Genomic DNA, 12,941 nt, shown 5'->3' on the forward strand with positions numbered 1-12,941 from the left:
TGAACAAATTCAATGTTACTGAGGGGCATTCCAGTACAAAGGCTGCAACAAGAGGAGATAGGAGGAAGAGAAAGCCTAGTTATGTATTATACTCCGTGTCTCCCTCACTAAATGGAGGAGGACGGCACAAAAAAAAGTGGGCCGACTGAAGATGTTGGTATGGAAAGTATTAGAACACTTTTCGCCATTTGATGGGCAGAAATTTCAATGACTGGTTTAGAGGAACTGAAAAAAAACGTCTGGATCCTGGATACCTTTCCTTGTTCCTTGGGCCCACTAAAAAAAACAATTCAGAAATTGACCCTCCAGCTATAGAGAACATACGCAGGTCCATGCTTATAGAAAATAATATTATAGTCAAGGTCTAATTAATTGCTTTTTCGTTCTACCTATAATAAGAAACCTTAGTGGCAAATGATTAATGATTTATAATTGAATCTGGGCCCACTAGTGGATCTTTTGGTTCTCTCTTAGGCCAGTCCAACATTGCATATAATTTTTTGTGGATTATATCAGATTTTTTTTTAGAAAATATAGATATGCAAAGTTAGTAGTAAATAAATATATTCTTTGTAGCATCACAAAATACAAAATGGATTCTAAGAATGTAGGCGGCACCATTCATTCATTCATAAATGCGGAGATACAAATCCATATGCCAGAACCACTACTGGCTGTCCGGGTAGTCGGCGAGGGAGAGCTTCAAAAAGTAGTAAGTCCAGGCTGGACCCGTGGAAGCATTCTGCTGTCCCACAACATAAAATAAAGGACAGATTTTAGAGGAGTGGTGAGTGCTGCTTTTTTCTTTTTTCCATCTTCTCAAAATGCAAAATAGCTACAGATGTCAGTCCAGTATGCAGATACAGATACAGATTTTAACTCCAGCTAATAGCTGGCGTCACAAATAGGGTTCTTCTTATATCGGTCCATCATTACCCAAAAGAGTATAAGAATGTTTAACCCAAGCAGTCCCTTTACAACATTAACAAGTGCAGCCTACAATTGCATTCTCCATGACTTCTATAAAATCCTTGTTTGCTATATCTATATTGATTAGCTTGTTGAAATAAATACTTTGGTTCTGTGCCACATGAATCAACTTATTTATAATGTTCTTTTTGATTGATGCTTCTTTAATTCATGCCTATATCAACACCTATACAAGGATACCAACAATCTCAACTCTCTGCAAGTGCTAATCAGACAATGTACATAGTCTGCAAATTACAAAATATTAGAGGTCACAAAGGAATGTTGTAACCACATAAAAGCATGAAGTCAAAAGTCAAATTTTTGAGCATAACATTCTTATAATATACAGAGCTCAGGATGCAGTAGATTATGCATTAGTCTTTAAAATGCACAACTTTGCAGAACCTTTTTTTAAAGAATAAATTTAGCAATACACTTTAATGCTGACTGAAGAGCTCACTGTTAAATGTTTATTGTGGTGTCCTAACTTCCCACTCTGCCCCCGCATGTTGGTCAGATATTTGGGCCCTTGTAGTGTTCTAAATCCTATAAGGACAAATGAGTTTGTCTCAATCACCCATTATGTAGTAATGTCCCCCATCTTAGACTTCTTCCTGGTATACTGTATACAGTGGGTACGGAAAGTATTCAGAACCCTTTAAATTTTTCACTCTTTGTTTCATTGCAGCCATTTGGTAAATTCTAAAAAGTTTTTTTTTTTCTCATTAAAGTACACTCTGCACCGCATCTTGGCTGAAAAAAAACAGAAATGTAGATTGTTTTGCAAATTTATTAAAAAAGAAAAACTGAAATATCACATGGTCATAAGTTTTCAGACCCTTTGCTCAGACACTCATATTTAAGTCACATGCTGTCCATTTCCCTGTGATCCTCCTTGAGATGGTTCTACTCCTTCATTGGAGTCCAGCTGTGTTTAATTAAACTGATAGGACTTGATTTTGAAAAGCACACACCTGTCTATATAAGACCTCACAGCTCACAGTGCATGTCAGACCAAATGAGAATCATGAGCTCAAAGGAACTGCCCAAGGAGCTCAGAGACAGAATTGTGGCAAGGCATAGATCTGGCCAAGATTTCAAAATAATTTCTGCATTACTCAAGGTTCCTAAGAGCACAGTGGCCTCCATAATCCTTAAATGAAAGAAGTTTGGGACCACTAAAAGTCTTCCTAGACCTAGCCATCCAGCCAAACTGAACAATCGTGGGAGAAGAGCCTTGGTGAAAGAGGTAAAGAAGAACCCCAAGATCACTGTGGCTCAGCTCCAGAGATGCAGTAGGGAGATGGGAGAAAGTTCCACAAAGTCAACTATCCCTGCAGCTCTCCACCAGTCGGGCCTTTAAGGCAGAGTGGCCCAACGGAAGCCTCACCTCAATGCAAGACATATGAAAGCCCGCATAGAGTTTGCTCAAAAACACATGAAGAACTCCCAGACTATGAGAAATAAGATTCTCGGGTCTGACGAGACGAAGATAGAACTTTTTGGTGATAATTCTAAGCGGTGTGTGTGGAGAAAGCCAGGCATTGCTCACCACCTGCCCAATACAATCCCAACAGTGAAACATGGTGGTGGCAGCATCATGCTATGGGGGTGTTTTTCAGCTGCAGGAACAGGACAACTGGTTGCAATTGAAGAAAACATGAATGCGGCCAAGTACAGAGATATCCCGACGAAAACCTCTTCCAGAGTGCTCTGGACCTCAGACTTGGCCGAAGGTTCACCTTCCAACAAGACAATGACCCTAAGCACACTGTTAAAATAACAAAGGAGTGGCTTCAGAACAACTCTGTGACCATTGTCGACTGGCCCAGCCAGAGCCCTGACCTAAACCCAATTGAGCATCTTTGGAAAGACCTGAAAATGGCTGTCCACCAACGTTCACTATCCAACCTGATGGAACTGGAGAGGATCTGCAAGGAAGAATGGCAGAGCATCCCCAAATCCATGTGTGAAAAACTTGTTGCATCATTCCCAAGAAGACTCGAGGCTGTACTAGCTAAAAAGGGTGCTTCTACTCAATACCGAGCAAAGGGTCTGAGTACTTATGACCATGTGATATTTCAGTTTTTCTTTTATAAAAAATTGCCAAAATGTCTACATTTCTGTTTTTTTTCAGTCAATATGGGGTGCAGAGTATACTTTAATGAGAAAAAAAATTTACTTTTTAGAATTTACCAAATGGCTGCAATGAAACAAAGAGTGAAAAATGTAAAGGGGTCTGAATATTTTCCATACCCACCGTATCTCACCCATCCTGGAACGATCCTAGTATATATGTCTCACATCCTGGTCCATATGTCCCTCATCCTGGCCCTATCCTGATATATATATATATATGTACAGTACAGACCAAAAGTTTGGACACACCTTCTCATTTAAAGATTTTTCTGTATTTTCATGACTATGAAAATTGTACATTCACACTGATGGCATCAAAACTATGAATTAACACATGTGGAATTATATCCTTAACAAAAAAGTGTGAAACAACTGAAAATATGTCTTATATTCTAGGTTCTTCAAAGTAGCCACCTTTTTGCTTTGATGACTGCTTTGCACACTCTTGGCATTCTCTTGATGAGCTTCAAGAGGTAGTCAACGGAAATGGTCTTCCAACAATCTTGAAGGAGTTCCCAGAGATGCTTAGCACTTGTTGGCCCTTTTACCTTCACTCTGTGGTCCAGATCACCCCAAACCATCTCGATTGGGTTCAGGTCTGGTGACTGTGGAGGCCAGGTCATCTGACGTAGCACCCCATCACTCTCCTTCTTGGTCAAATAGCCTTTACACAGCCTGGAGGTGTGTTTGGGGTCATTGTCCTGTTGAAAAATAAATGATGGTCCAACTAAACCCAAACCGGATGGAATAGCATGCTGCTGCAAGATGCTGTGGTAGCAGTGCTGGTTCTGTATGCCTTCAATTTTGAATAAATCCCCAACAGTATCACCAGCAAAGCACCCCCACACCATCACACCTCCTCCTCCATGCTTCACGGTGGAAACCAGGCATGTAGAGTCCATCGGTTCACCTTTTCTGCATCGCACAAAAACACGGTGGCTGGAACCAAAGATCTAAAATTTGGACTCATCAGACCAAAGCACAGATTTCCACTGGTCTAATGTCCATTCCTTGTGTTCATTATCCAAAACAAGTCTCTTCTGCTTGTTGCCTGTCCTTAGAAGTGGTTTTCTAGCAGCTATTTTACCATGAAGGCCTGCTGCACAAAGTCTCCTCTTAACAGTTGTTGAAGAAATGTTTCTGCTGCTAGAACTCTGTATGGCATTGACCTGGTCTCTAATCTGAGCTGCTGTTAACCTGCGATTTCTGAGGCTGGTGACTCGGATAAACTTAACCTCAGAAGCAGAGGCGACTCTTGGTCTTCCTTTCCTGGGGTGGTCCTCATGTGAGCCAGTTTCTTTGTAGCGCTTGATGGTTTTTGCAACTGCACTTGGGGACACTTTCAAAGTTTTCCCAATTTTTCACACTGACTGACCTTCATTTCTTAAAGTAATGATGGCCACTCGTTTTTCTTTACTTAGCTGCTTTTTTCTTGCCATAATACGCATTCTAACAGTCTATTCAGTAGGACTATCAGCTGTGAATCAACCAGACTTCTGCACAACACAACTGATGGTCCCAACACCATTTAAAAGGCAAGAAATCCCACTTATTAAACCTGGCAGGGCACACCTGTGAAGTGAAAACCATTTCCGGTGACTACCTCTTGAAGCTCATCAAGAGAATGCCAAGAGTGTGCAAAGCAGTCATCAAAGCAAAAGGTGGCTACTTTGAAGAACCTAGAATATAAGACATATTTTCAGTTGTTTCACACTTTTTTGTTAAGTATATAATTCCACATGTGTTAATTCATAGTTTTGATGCCTTCAGTGTGAATGTACAATTTTCATAGTCATGAAAATACAGAAAAATCTTTAAATGAGAAGGTGTGTCCAAACTTTTGGTCTGTACTGTATATATATATATATATATATATGTATATATATATATATATATTCTCCATCCTGGAATATATGTTTCACATCCTGGTATATATCACCTTCATCCTGGTATATATGTTCCTTATCCTGGCTCTATCCTGGTATATATGACCTCCATTATAGGCCCATCCTGGTATATATATTCCCCATCCTGGTGCATATATTCCCCATCCTAGTACATATATTCCCCATCCTGAACCTATCCTGGTATATATGTTCCTCATCCTGGTATATATATATGTCCCCTATCCTTGCACATCCTGGTTTATATGTTCTCCATCCCGGTATACAGTGAAGGAAATAATTATTTGATTCTTTGCTGTTTTTGTAAGTTTGCCCACTGACAAAGGCATGAGCAGTCTATAATTTTAAGGGTAGGTTAATTTTAACATTGAGAGATAGAACATCCACCCAAAAAAATCAAGAAAATCACGTTGTATAAATTAAATAAATTTTTTCGCATTTTGCATTGAAAAATAAGTATGTGATCCCATACAAACCATTATGAGTTCTGGCTTCTTCTGACCAGTTAGACACTCCTAATCAACTCGTTACCTGCATTAAAGACAGCTGCCTTACACAGTCACCTGTATAAAAGACTCCTGTTCACAGACTCAATTAATCAGTCAGACTCTAACCTCTACAACATGGGCAAGACCAAAGAGCTTTCTAAGAATGTTAGGGACAAAATCATAGACCTGCACAAAGCTGGAATGGGCTACAAAACCAAAAGTAAGATGCTGGGTGAGAAGAAGACAACTGTTGGTGCAATAGTAAGAAAATGGAAGAAATACAAAATGACGACTGCACCATACTGAAGGGAAGATGGATGGGGTCTAGTGATGAGCGAGCACTAAAATGCCCGGGTACTCGTTGCTCGGGTCGAGCAAATTGGAATCTCGAGTGGTCGGTCCAAGCAACGAGCCCAATGTAAGTCTATGGGAACCTCGAGCATTCTTCCGGAGGATCCCCCCGGCAGTCTGCAGAAGGCCTAAAAATTGCCCAAATCGATGGGAACAGTGCTCAAATGACATGGACACAGCATGGGAAAGACCCACTCCCAGGTCACTGCTGTCAACAACATTGTCAGAGGTATTATGCCACTTTTACGGATTCACAATAAAACATGCAAAAACTAAACCAAAATGGATTTTCCTGGGAAATATGTTAAAGAACATCCTTTCCAGGGTAATGACTTGTATATAAGGCAAAATAAATAACCAAAAACAACAATGCTCCTCCACACCTTGGGCTATGTTCACACATAGCGTTTTTCATGCATTTATGCACTTTTCCTTTGCTTTCAACCAAGACAAATGCATTTACCGGGAAATGTCATTTTAACATTTTACAACCTTATCTGGCCATGTGGTGTGTGACACATAATCAGACACATCCTGTTTCATTTATGATGGAGGGACTCTGAAAGTCACAAACCTATTTTTATAGGGCCATCAGGCGGCCCTTACTATTATTAAAGGGCCAGCAGTCGGCCCACATTATTGTTAGTGAGCCATCAGTCGGCTATGCTTTGTTGTTCCCATTATGTGGGTCTCCTATACTGTTATTGCGTATTCAGTGACTGCAAGAGTTGCCAAAAATTTGGAGGAACTCCAATGCCCCTTTCAAGAGACGTAGAGGTCAGAGAGCCTACTAAAAACAATATTCCCATTATTAGGAAGTGGGTCTCCCACAGTGTTTGCGTATGCAGTGAAGCAACGGCTGACAAAAATTTGGAGGAACTCCAATGCCCCTTGCAAGAGATGTAGAGGTTAGAGCGCCTCCTAAAAACAATGTTCCCATTATTAGGAAGCAGGTCTCCCATAGTGTTTGCCTAAGCAGTGAAGCAAGGGCTGCAAAAATTTGGAGGAACTCTAATGCCCCTTGCAAGAGACGTAGAGGACAGAGAGCCTCCTAAAAACAATGTTCCCATTATTAGGAAGTAGGTTTCCCATAGTGTTTGCCTATGCAGTGAAGCAAGGGATGCAAAAATTTGGAGAAACTCCAATGCCCCTTGCAAGAGACGTAGAGGTCAGAGTCCCTCCTAAAAACAATGTTCCCATTATTAGGAAGAGGGTCTCTCATAGTGTTTGCCTAAGCAGTGAAGCAAGGGCTGCAAAAATTTGGAGGAACTCTAATGCCCCTTGCAAGAGACGTAGAGGACAGAGAGCCTCCTAAAAACAATGTTCCCATTATTAGGAAGTAGGTTTCCCATAGTGTTTGCCTATGCAGTGAAGCAAGGGATGCAAAAATTTGGAGGAACTCCAATGCCCCTTGCAAGAGACGTAGAGGTCAGAGTCCCTCCTAAAAACAATGTTCCCATTATTAGGAAGAGGGTCTCTCATAGTGTTTGCCTATGCAGTGAAGCAACGGCTGAAAAAAATTTGGAGAAACTCCAATGCCCCTTGCAAGAGATGTAGAGGTCAGAGAGCCTCCTAAAAACAATGCTCCTATTATTAGGAAGTGGGTCTCCCGTAGTGTTTGCCTATGCAGTGAAGCAACGACTGCCAAAAATTTGGAGGAACTCCAATCCCCCTTGCAAGAAAGGAAGAGATCAGAGAGCCTCCTAAAAACAATGTTCCTATTATTAGGAATCTCCTGATTGTTGATATGGTACATATGGTGGTGATATGGTGGAGGAGGATGAGGATGTGGAGAAGGAGGAGGACAAGAACAAATAGACAAAATTTGGAAGCATATACCCATGTCTGAGTGTGAAGACAGAGGTGCATGGGAATAGAGTTAGACCTCCCCAAAAAAAGACACAGTATTTGAGTTTATGTTATGCTGCTATCATGGTGTTGAGAAGTCTGGCCCAATTCAGCCCTTGTTCATTTTTATAAGAGTCAGCCTGTCAGCATTTTCAGTTGACAGGCGAATGCGCCTATCGGTTATAATTCCAATGGCAGCACTAAAAACCTGCTCTGACAAAACGATAGTGGCAGGGCAGGCCAGGACCTCAAAGAGCCAGTTCATGCCACGTGTGAAGCTTGGATACCCAATAATTATAAGGCACAAAGGAATCACGGAGGATGTTTGTATGGTCGACAAGTACTCCCTCACCAACTTACGAAACTTTGCACTCCTTGTTAGAGTACCCTCCGCCTCAGGGCCTGTGCGATGGGAGGGTCTGAGATAACTGTTCCAGAACTTTGACAGTGTTCCTCTGCCTCTGCTGGATTGCATTTGTGTCTCTCTCGCCTGTACTCCTTGGTTGTCCAACGAACTGTGACCTCTGCCGCCAACGTTTTCAGATGGAAATTTTTTCACTAATTCTGCAACAAGGGCCTTCTCGTACTGCCCCATTTTATTAGGCCTGTCCTGCAAAGGAATAAGAGACAGAAAGTTCTCCCTGTAGCGTGGGTCTAGAAGCGTCACCAACCAGTAATGACTGTCACCCAAAATTTGGACAATGCGAGGGTCACGGGAAAGGCAGCTTAACATAAACTCAGCCATGTGTGCAAGACTGCAAAGAGGAAAGACTTCCGTGTTCTCACCAAGAGGACGATTGACCATGTTCTCTTCCTCCTCTTCCTTCTCCTCCCTGTCCTCAGGATATTTCTGCTGAATAGACGGTATGACAGTTGTGCAGGTAGTACCGTCTATAGCACAGGAAACTAGCTCCTGCTCTTCCTCCTCCTCTTCCTCATTGTCACCCAATCCACGTTAAGATGAGATGAGGCTGGGCTGTATGTAATCAACCTGTATGGTTCCTTGCTCCATCTCATCATGTTCCGCCTGCAATGCATCCTCTTTAATTGAGAGCAGAGAGAATTTCAGAAGACAGAGAAGTGGGATGGTGATGCTAATTATGGCGTTATCGCCGCTCAACATATTGGTGGAGTCCTCAAAGTTTTGGAGGATGGTACAGTTGTCTGACATCCATGTTCACTCCTGAGGCTTTATGTGAGGAGCCTGAATTGAATACCGACGGCCTTGTTGAAGCAGGTAGTGAACAACTGCCCTCTTCTGCTCACAAATCCTTCCCAACATCTGCAATGTAGAGTTCCAACGCATGGGGACTTCACACACCAGTTGGTGAGCCGGAAGTTGCAAACGCTGCTGAAGCACGGCAAGAGTGACGGAAGCTGTAGCTGACTTTCTAAAATAGGCACACAGGCGGCGTACTTTAACAAGCAGATCCGGCAGCTCTGGGAAGGATTTGAGAAACCGCTGAAACACGAGGTTAAGCACATGGGCCAGGCATGGCATGTGTGTGAGCTCGTTTCGCCTCAGAGCCGCCACCAGGTTCCGGCTATTGTCACACATAATCATGCCTGGCTGTAGGTTCAGGAGTTGGGGCCACAGATCTGCCTGCTCTTTCAGAGCTGTCCACAACTCTTCAGCGTTGTGTGGTTTGTAACCTAAGCATATTAGCTTCAGTACAGCCTGTTGCCACTTGGCTGAGGCAGTGCTGAAGTGTTTCCAGCTTATGACTGATGTGATCATTTCAGAGATGGAGGCTGAAGAGGAGGTGGAGGCAGAGGAGGATGAGGTGCAGGAGCTGTAGACTGTGGGGGCAACCCTTATTGAGTTAGGGCCCGCAATCCTTGGCGTCGGGAGGATGTGTTCCGTCCCAAGGTCCGACTGGGCCCCGGCTTCCACTATGTTAACCCAGTGTGCCATCAGCGAGATATACCGTCCCTGCCCACAAGCACTTGTCCACGTGTCCGTTGTTAGGTGGACTTTCCCGGTAATTGCGTTGTTGAGGGCACGGCTAATGTTGTGGGACAATTGCTTGTGTAATGCAGGGACGGCACACAGGGTGGGGACCGAGTACCGAAGGACGGCCGTCGCCATCAAATTGCGGAAAGCTTCCGTCTCCAAGAGCTTAAAAGGCAACATTTCAAGCACAAGCATTCGTGAAATGTGTGAATTTAGTAGTGTGGCCTGTGGGGCGTTGGCTGTGTATTTACGCTTACGTACCAAGGAGTGGGGTATGGACAACTGAACTCTGTGTTGGGACAAGTACGTGGACGTCCTTCCTGATGGTGTAGTTGAGAGTGTTAAACGACAGGTGCAGGGCAGGAGGCATCTTTGCATGCACTGTGGACAGGAGATTGGCTTGAATGCACAACAGCGGAAGAAGCAATGGTGCCACCAGCAGACACTGTTCCTGGACCCTGGGGTTCGGCCCACAAAGTCGGGTGTTTTGCTGCCGTGTGCCTGATCATGCTGGTGGTGGTCAGGCTGCTAATTTTGCCACTCCTGATGATGCTAGCCTGGCAGGTGGTGCCAATGGCCTTATTGGGGCTATTGGCAGAGTCTTTGCAAAACAATCAGACTCGGGAAGACCTAACAGTTGCACTGGCAACTTCCTTTGTGTGGGTGTTATGGGGAACGGTTGCCTGCCTTCTGTCTGCAGCCACCACACTGTTTCTTCCTGCCTGTTGGGGTGCTCTGCCTCCCTCCCCCTCTGTGCTGCTGTCCTCGCTCTGCATGTCCTCCTGCCAGGTTGGGTCAGTTACTATATCATCCACCACCTCGTCTTCCACTTCTGCTCCGTGGTCCTCCTCCTGACTTTCTGGCAATTGTGTCTCATCATCGTCCACCTCTTGTAAAACTTTACCACCGTGACCATGGCTGCTCAAATATTTGGGCACTGCTACATGTGATCTCCTCTTGCCCCACTTCAAGTGGACCGGGCGAGAGGCCTGAATCTATAAATGGAAAAGTGAACAGCTCTTCAGAGTGTCCAAGTGTGGGATCAGTTGTCTCCGGGCACTCGGCATGGTGGGAGGAAGGAGGATCAGGGTGAGGAATATGCAATCCAGACTCATGGCTGCTGAGACTTGACTGTGTGCAAAACAGGGTCGTGGTGGTGGTGGCTAAGTGACTGGAAGCATTATCTGCTATCCAACCAACAACCTTTTGACACTGCTCTGGGTTCAATAGTGGTGTGCTGCGGTCCCCTAGGAATTGGGACAGGAAGTTTGGGCGAGAAGATGTGGGTGTTTGTTGTGGACCAATTTCAGCTTGCCCATGGCCTTGGCCTCTGCATGCACCATCACGATCACGTCCAGTTCCCCGTCCCTTGCCACGCGCCTTGCCCATTTTAAATGCAGGACAATATCTTCCGCACTTACTATAAATGGCTGAATTTGGAGCGAAGTAATATGTAATCCGTGTGATGGAGAAACCACAGTTTTTAATACCTGGCCTGTAGGTAACTATTTTGAACAGCAAACCGGTGTCGAAAACTTTGCTGACACACTGAGAATTTTTTTTTAATGGAGGCCAATAATGGCAGTATTTTCAGCGCAATTATATGTGATCCGTGTGACGGACAAACCACGCTGTAATATGAAAAGGACCTGTCTGTATTCTGCAGTGCCTTCAAGAAAATGGCGCAGAAAAACAGTGGTCTCTGGATTGCTTTTTAAGCAAATAATGAGGATTAAGATCCAAAAAAAAATATTCCTGCCCCCTGAGACCTGGGTCTTTGTCTAGAAATATCTAACAGCAGCAGAAGGCAGAACTGAAATGGAGCCTCTTGTGCTATATGCACTACAGTCTGGTATATAGACTAACTGCCTGCCTGCCTATATACATTGCCTGCCTGTTATCTCTGCAGAAGGATTAGTCCTCAGAAGGACTGTTTGTTGAGATGGATATGTGTAATGTACTTGTTTTCTCCCTACACTACCTAATACACAACCAAATCTCTTTCTAGCTCAGCATCACCTCTCCCTTCACTGCCTGATTGCAGAGTAGACTGACGAGCCCAGCGGCGCCAGGTCTTATATAGACTTGATGACGCTGTGCGGCCAGCCAATCACTGTAATGCCACAAACAACATGGCTGCAGCATTACAGTGAGTGGCAGGAAATCCCTACATGTTCATTGGCGCTCTAAAGAGTGCCAAACATGCAGGGAGGAGACCCGAACATCTGCCCGATCATTTCGCAATTTCTCTGTGAACTCTGAGCAACTCGAGTACTGAGATGCTCGGGCGAGTACCGAGTATTTGCGAGTATGCTCACTCATCACTAGTTATCACCATTACTGGAGGAAAATTTGCACTCATCAGCCCCGAAGTTGTGCATGGGACGTACTTGGACTTTCCAGCATGACAACGATCCAAAACACAAGGCCAAGTCGAATTGTCATTCGCTACAGCAGAGCAAAGTGAAGGTTCTGGAGTGGCCACCTCAGTCTCCTGACCTCAATATCATTGAGCCACTCTGGGGAGATCTCAAGCTCGCAGTTCTTGCTAGACAGCCCAGGAATTTACAGGAGCTGGAGGCTTTTTGCCAAGAAGAATTGGCAGCTTTACCATGAGTGAAATTAAAAAATCTCATCCATAACTGCCACAAAAGACTTCAAGTCATCCTTGATGATAGAGGGGGCAATACACAGTATTAAGAACTGGGGCATGTGAACTTTTGATCTGGGTCATTTGGATGTTTTTGGTTGTCATTCAAATTTAAAAAGAAAAAACACAGTAGTTTGACCATAAATGGCTTCACCCAACCAATAACCATGAGTGGAGAAAGTTTTTTGTTATCATTCGTATTCTCTGAAACAATGCAAAGAAATGAAAAATTCTACTGGGGTATGTAAACTTTTGAACACAACTGTATATATCCCCCATCCTGGTATATATGTCCCTTATCCTGGTACTCATCCTGGTATATATCCCCCATTCTGGTATATGTTCCTTAACCTGGGCCCCATTCTAATACATATCCCCATCCTGATCTATACAGTGCTGGCCAAAAGTATTGGCACCCCTGCAATTCTGTCAGATAATACTCAGTTTCTTCCTGAAAATGATTGCAATCACAAATTCTTTGGTATTATTATCTTCATTTAATTTGTCTTCAATGAAAAAACACAAAACAAATTGTCCTAAAGCCAAATTGGATATAATTTCGCACCAAACCTAAAAAAGGGGGTGGACAAAAGTATTGGCACTGTTTGAAAAATCATGTGATGCTTCTCTAATTC

Source organism: Phyllobates terribilis, unplaced genomic scaffold (genome assembly GCF_046119375.1).
Source record: "Phyllobates terribilis strain yellow unplaced genomic scaffold, ASM4611937v1 Scaffold_2__4_contigs__length_985480577, whole genome shotgun sequence".
NCBI classification, from domain to species: Eukaryota; Metazoa; Chordata; class Amphibia; order Anura; family Dendrobatidae; genus Phyllobates; species Phyllobates terribilis.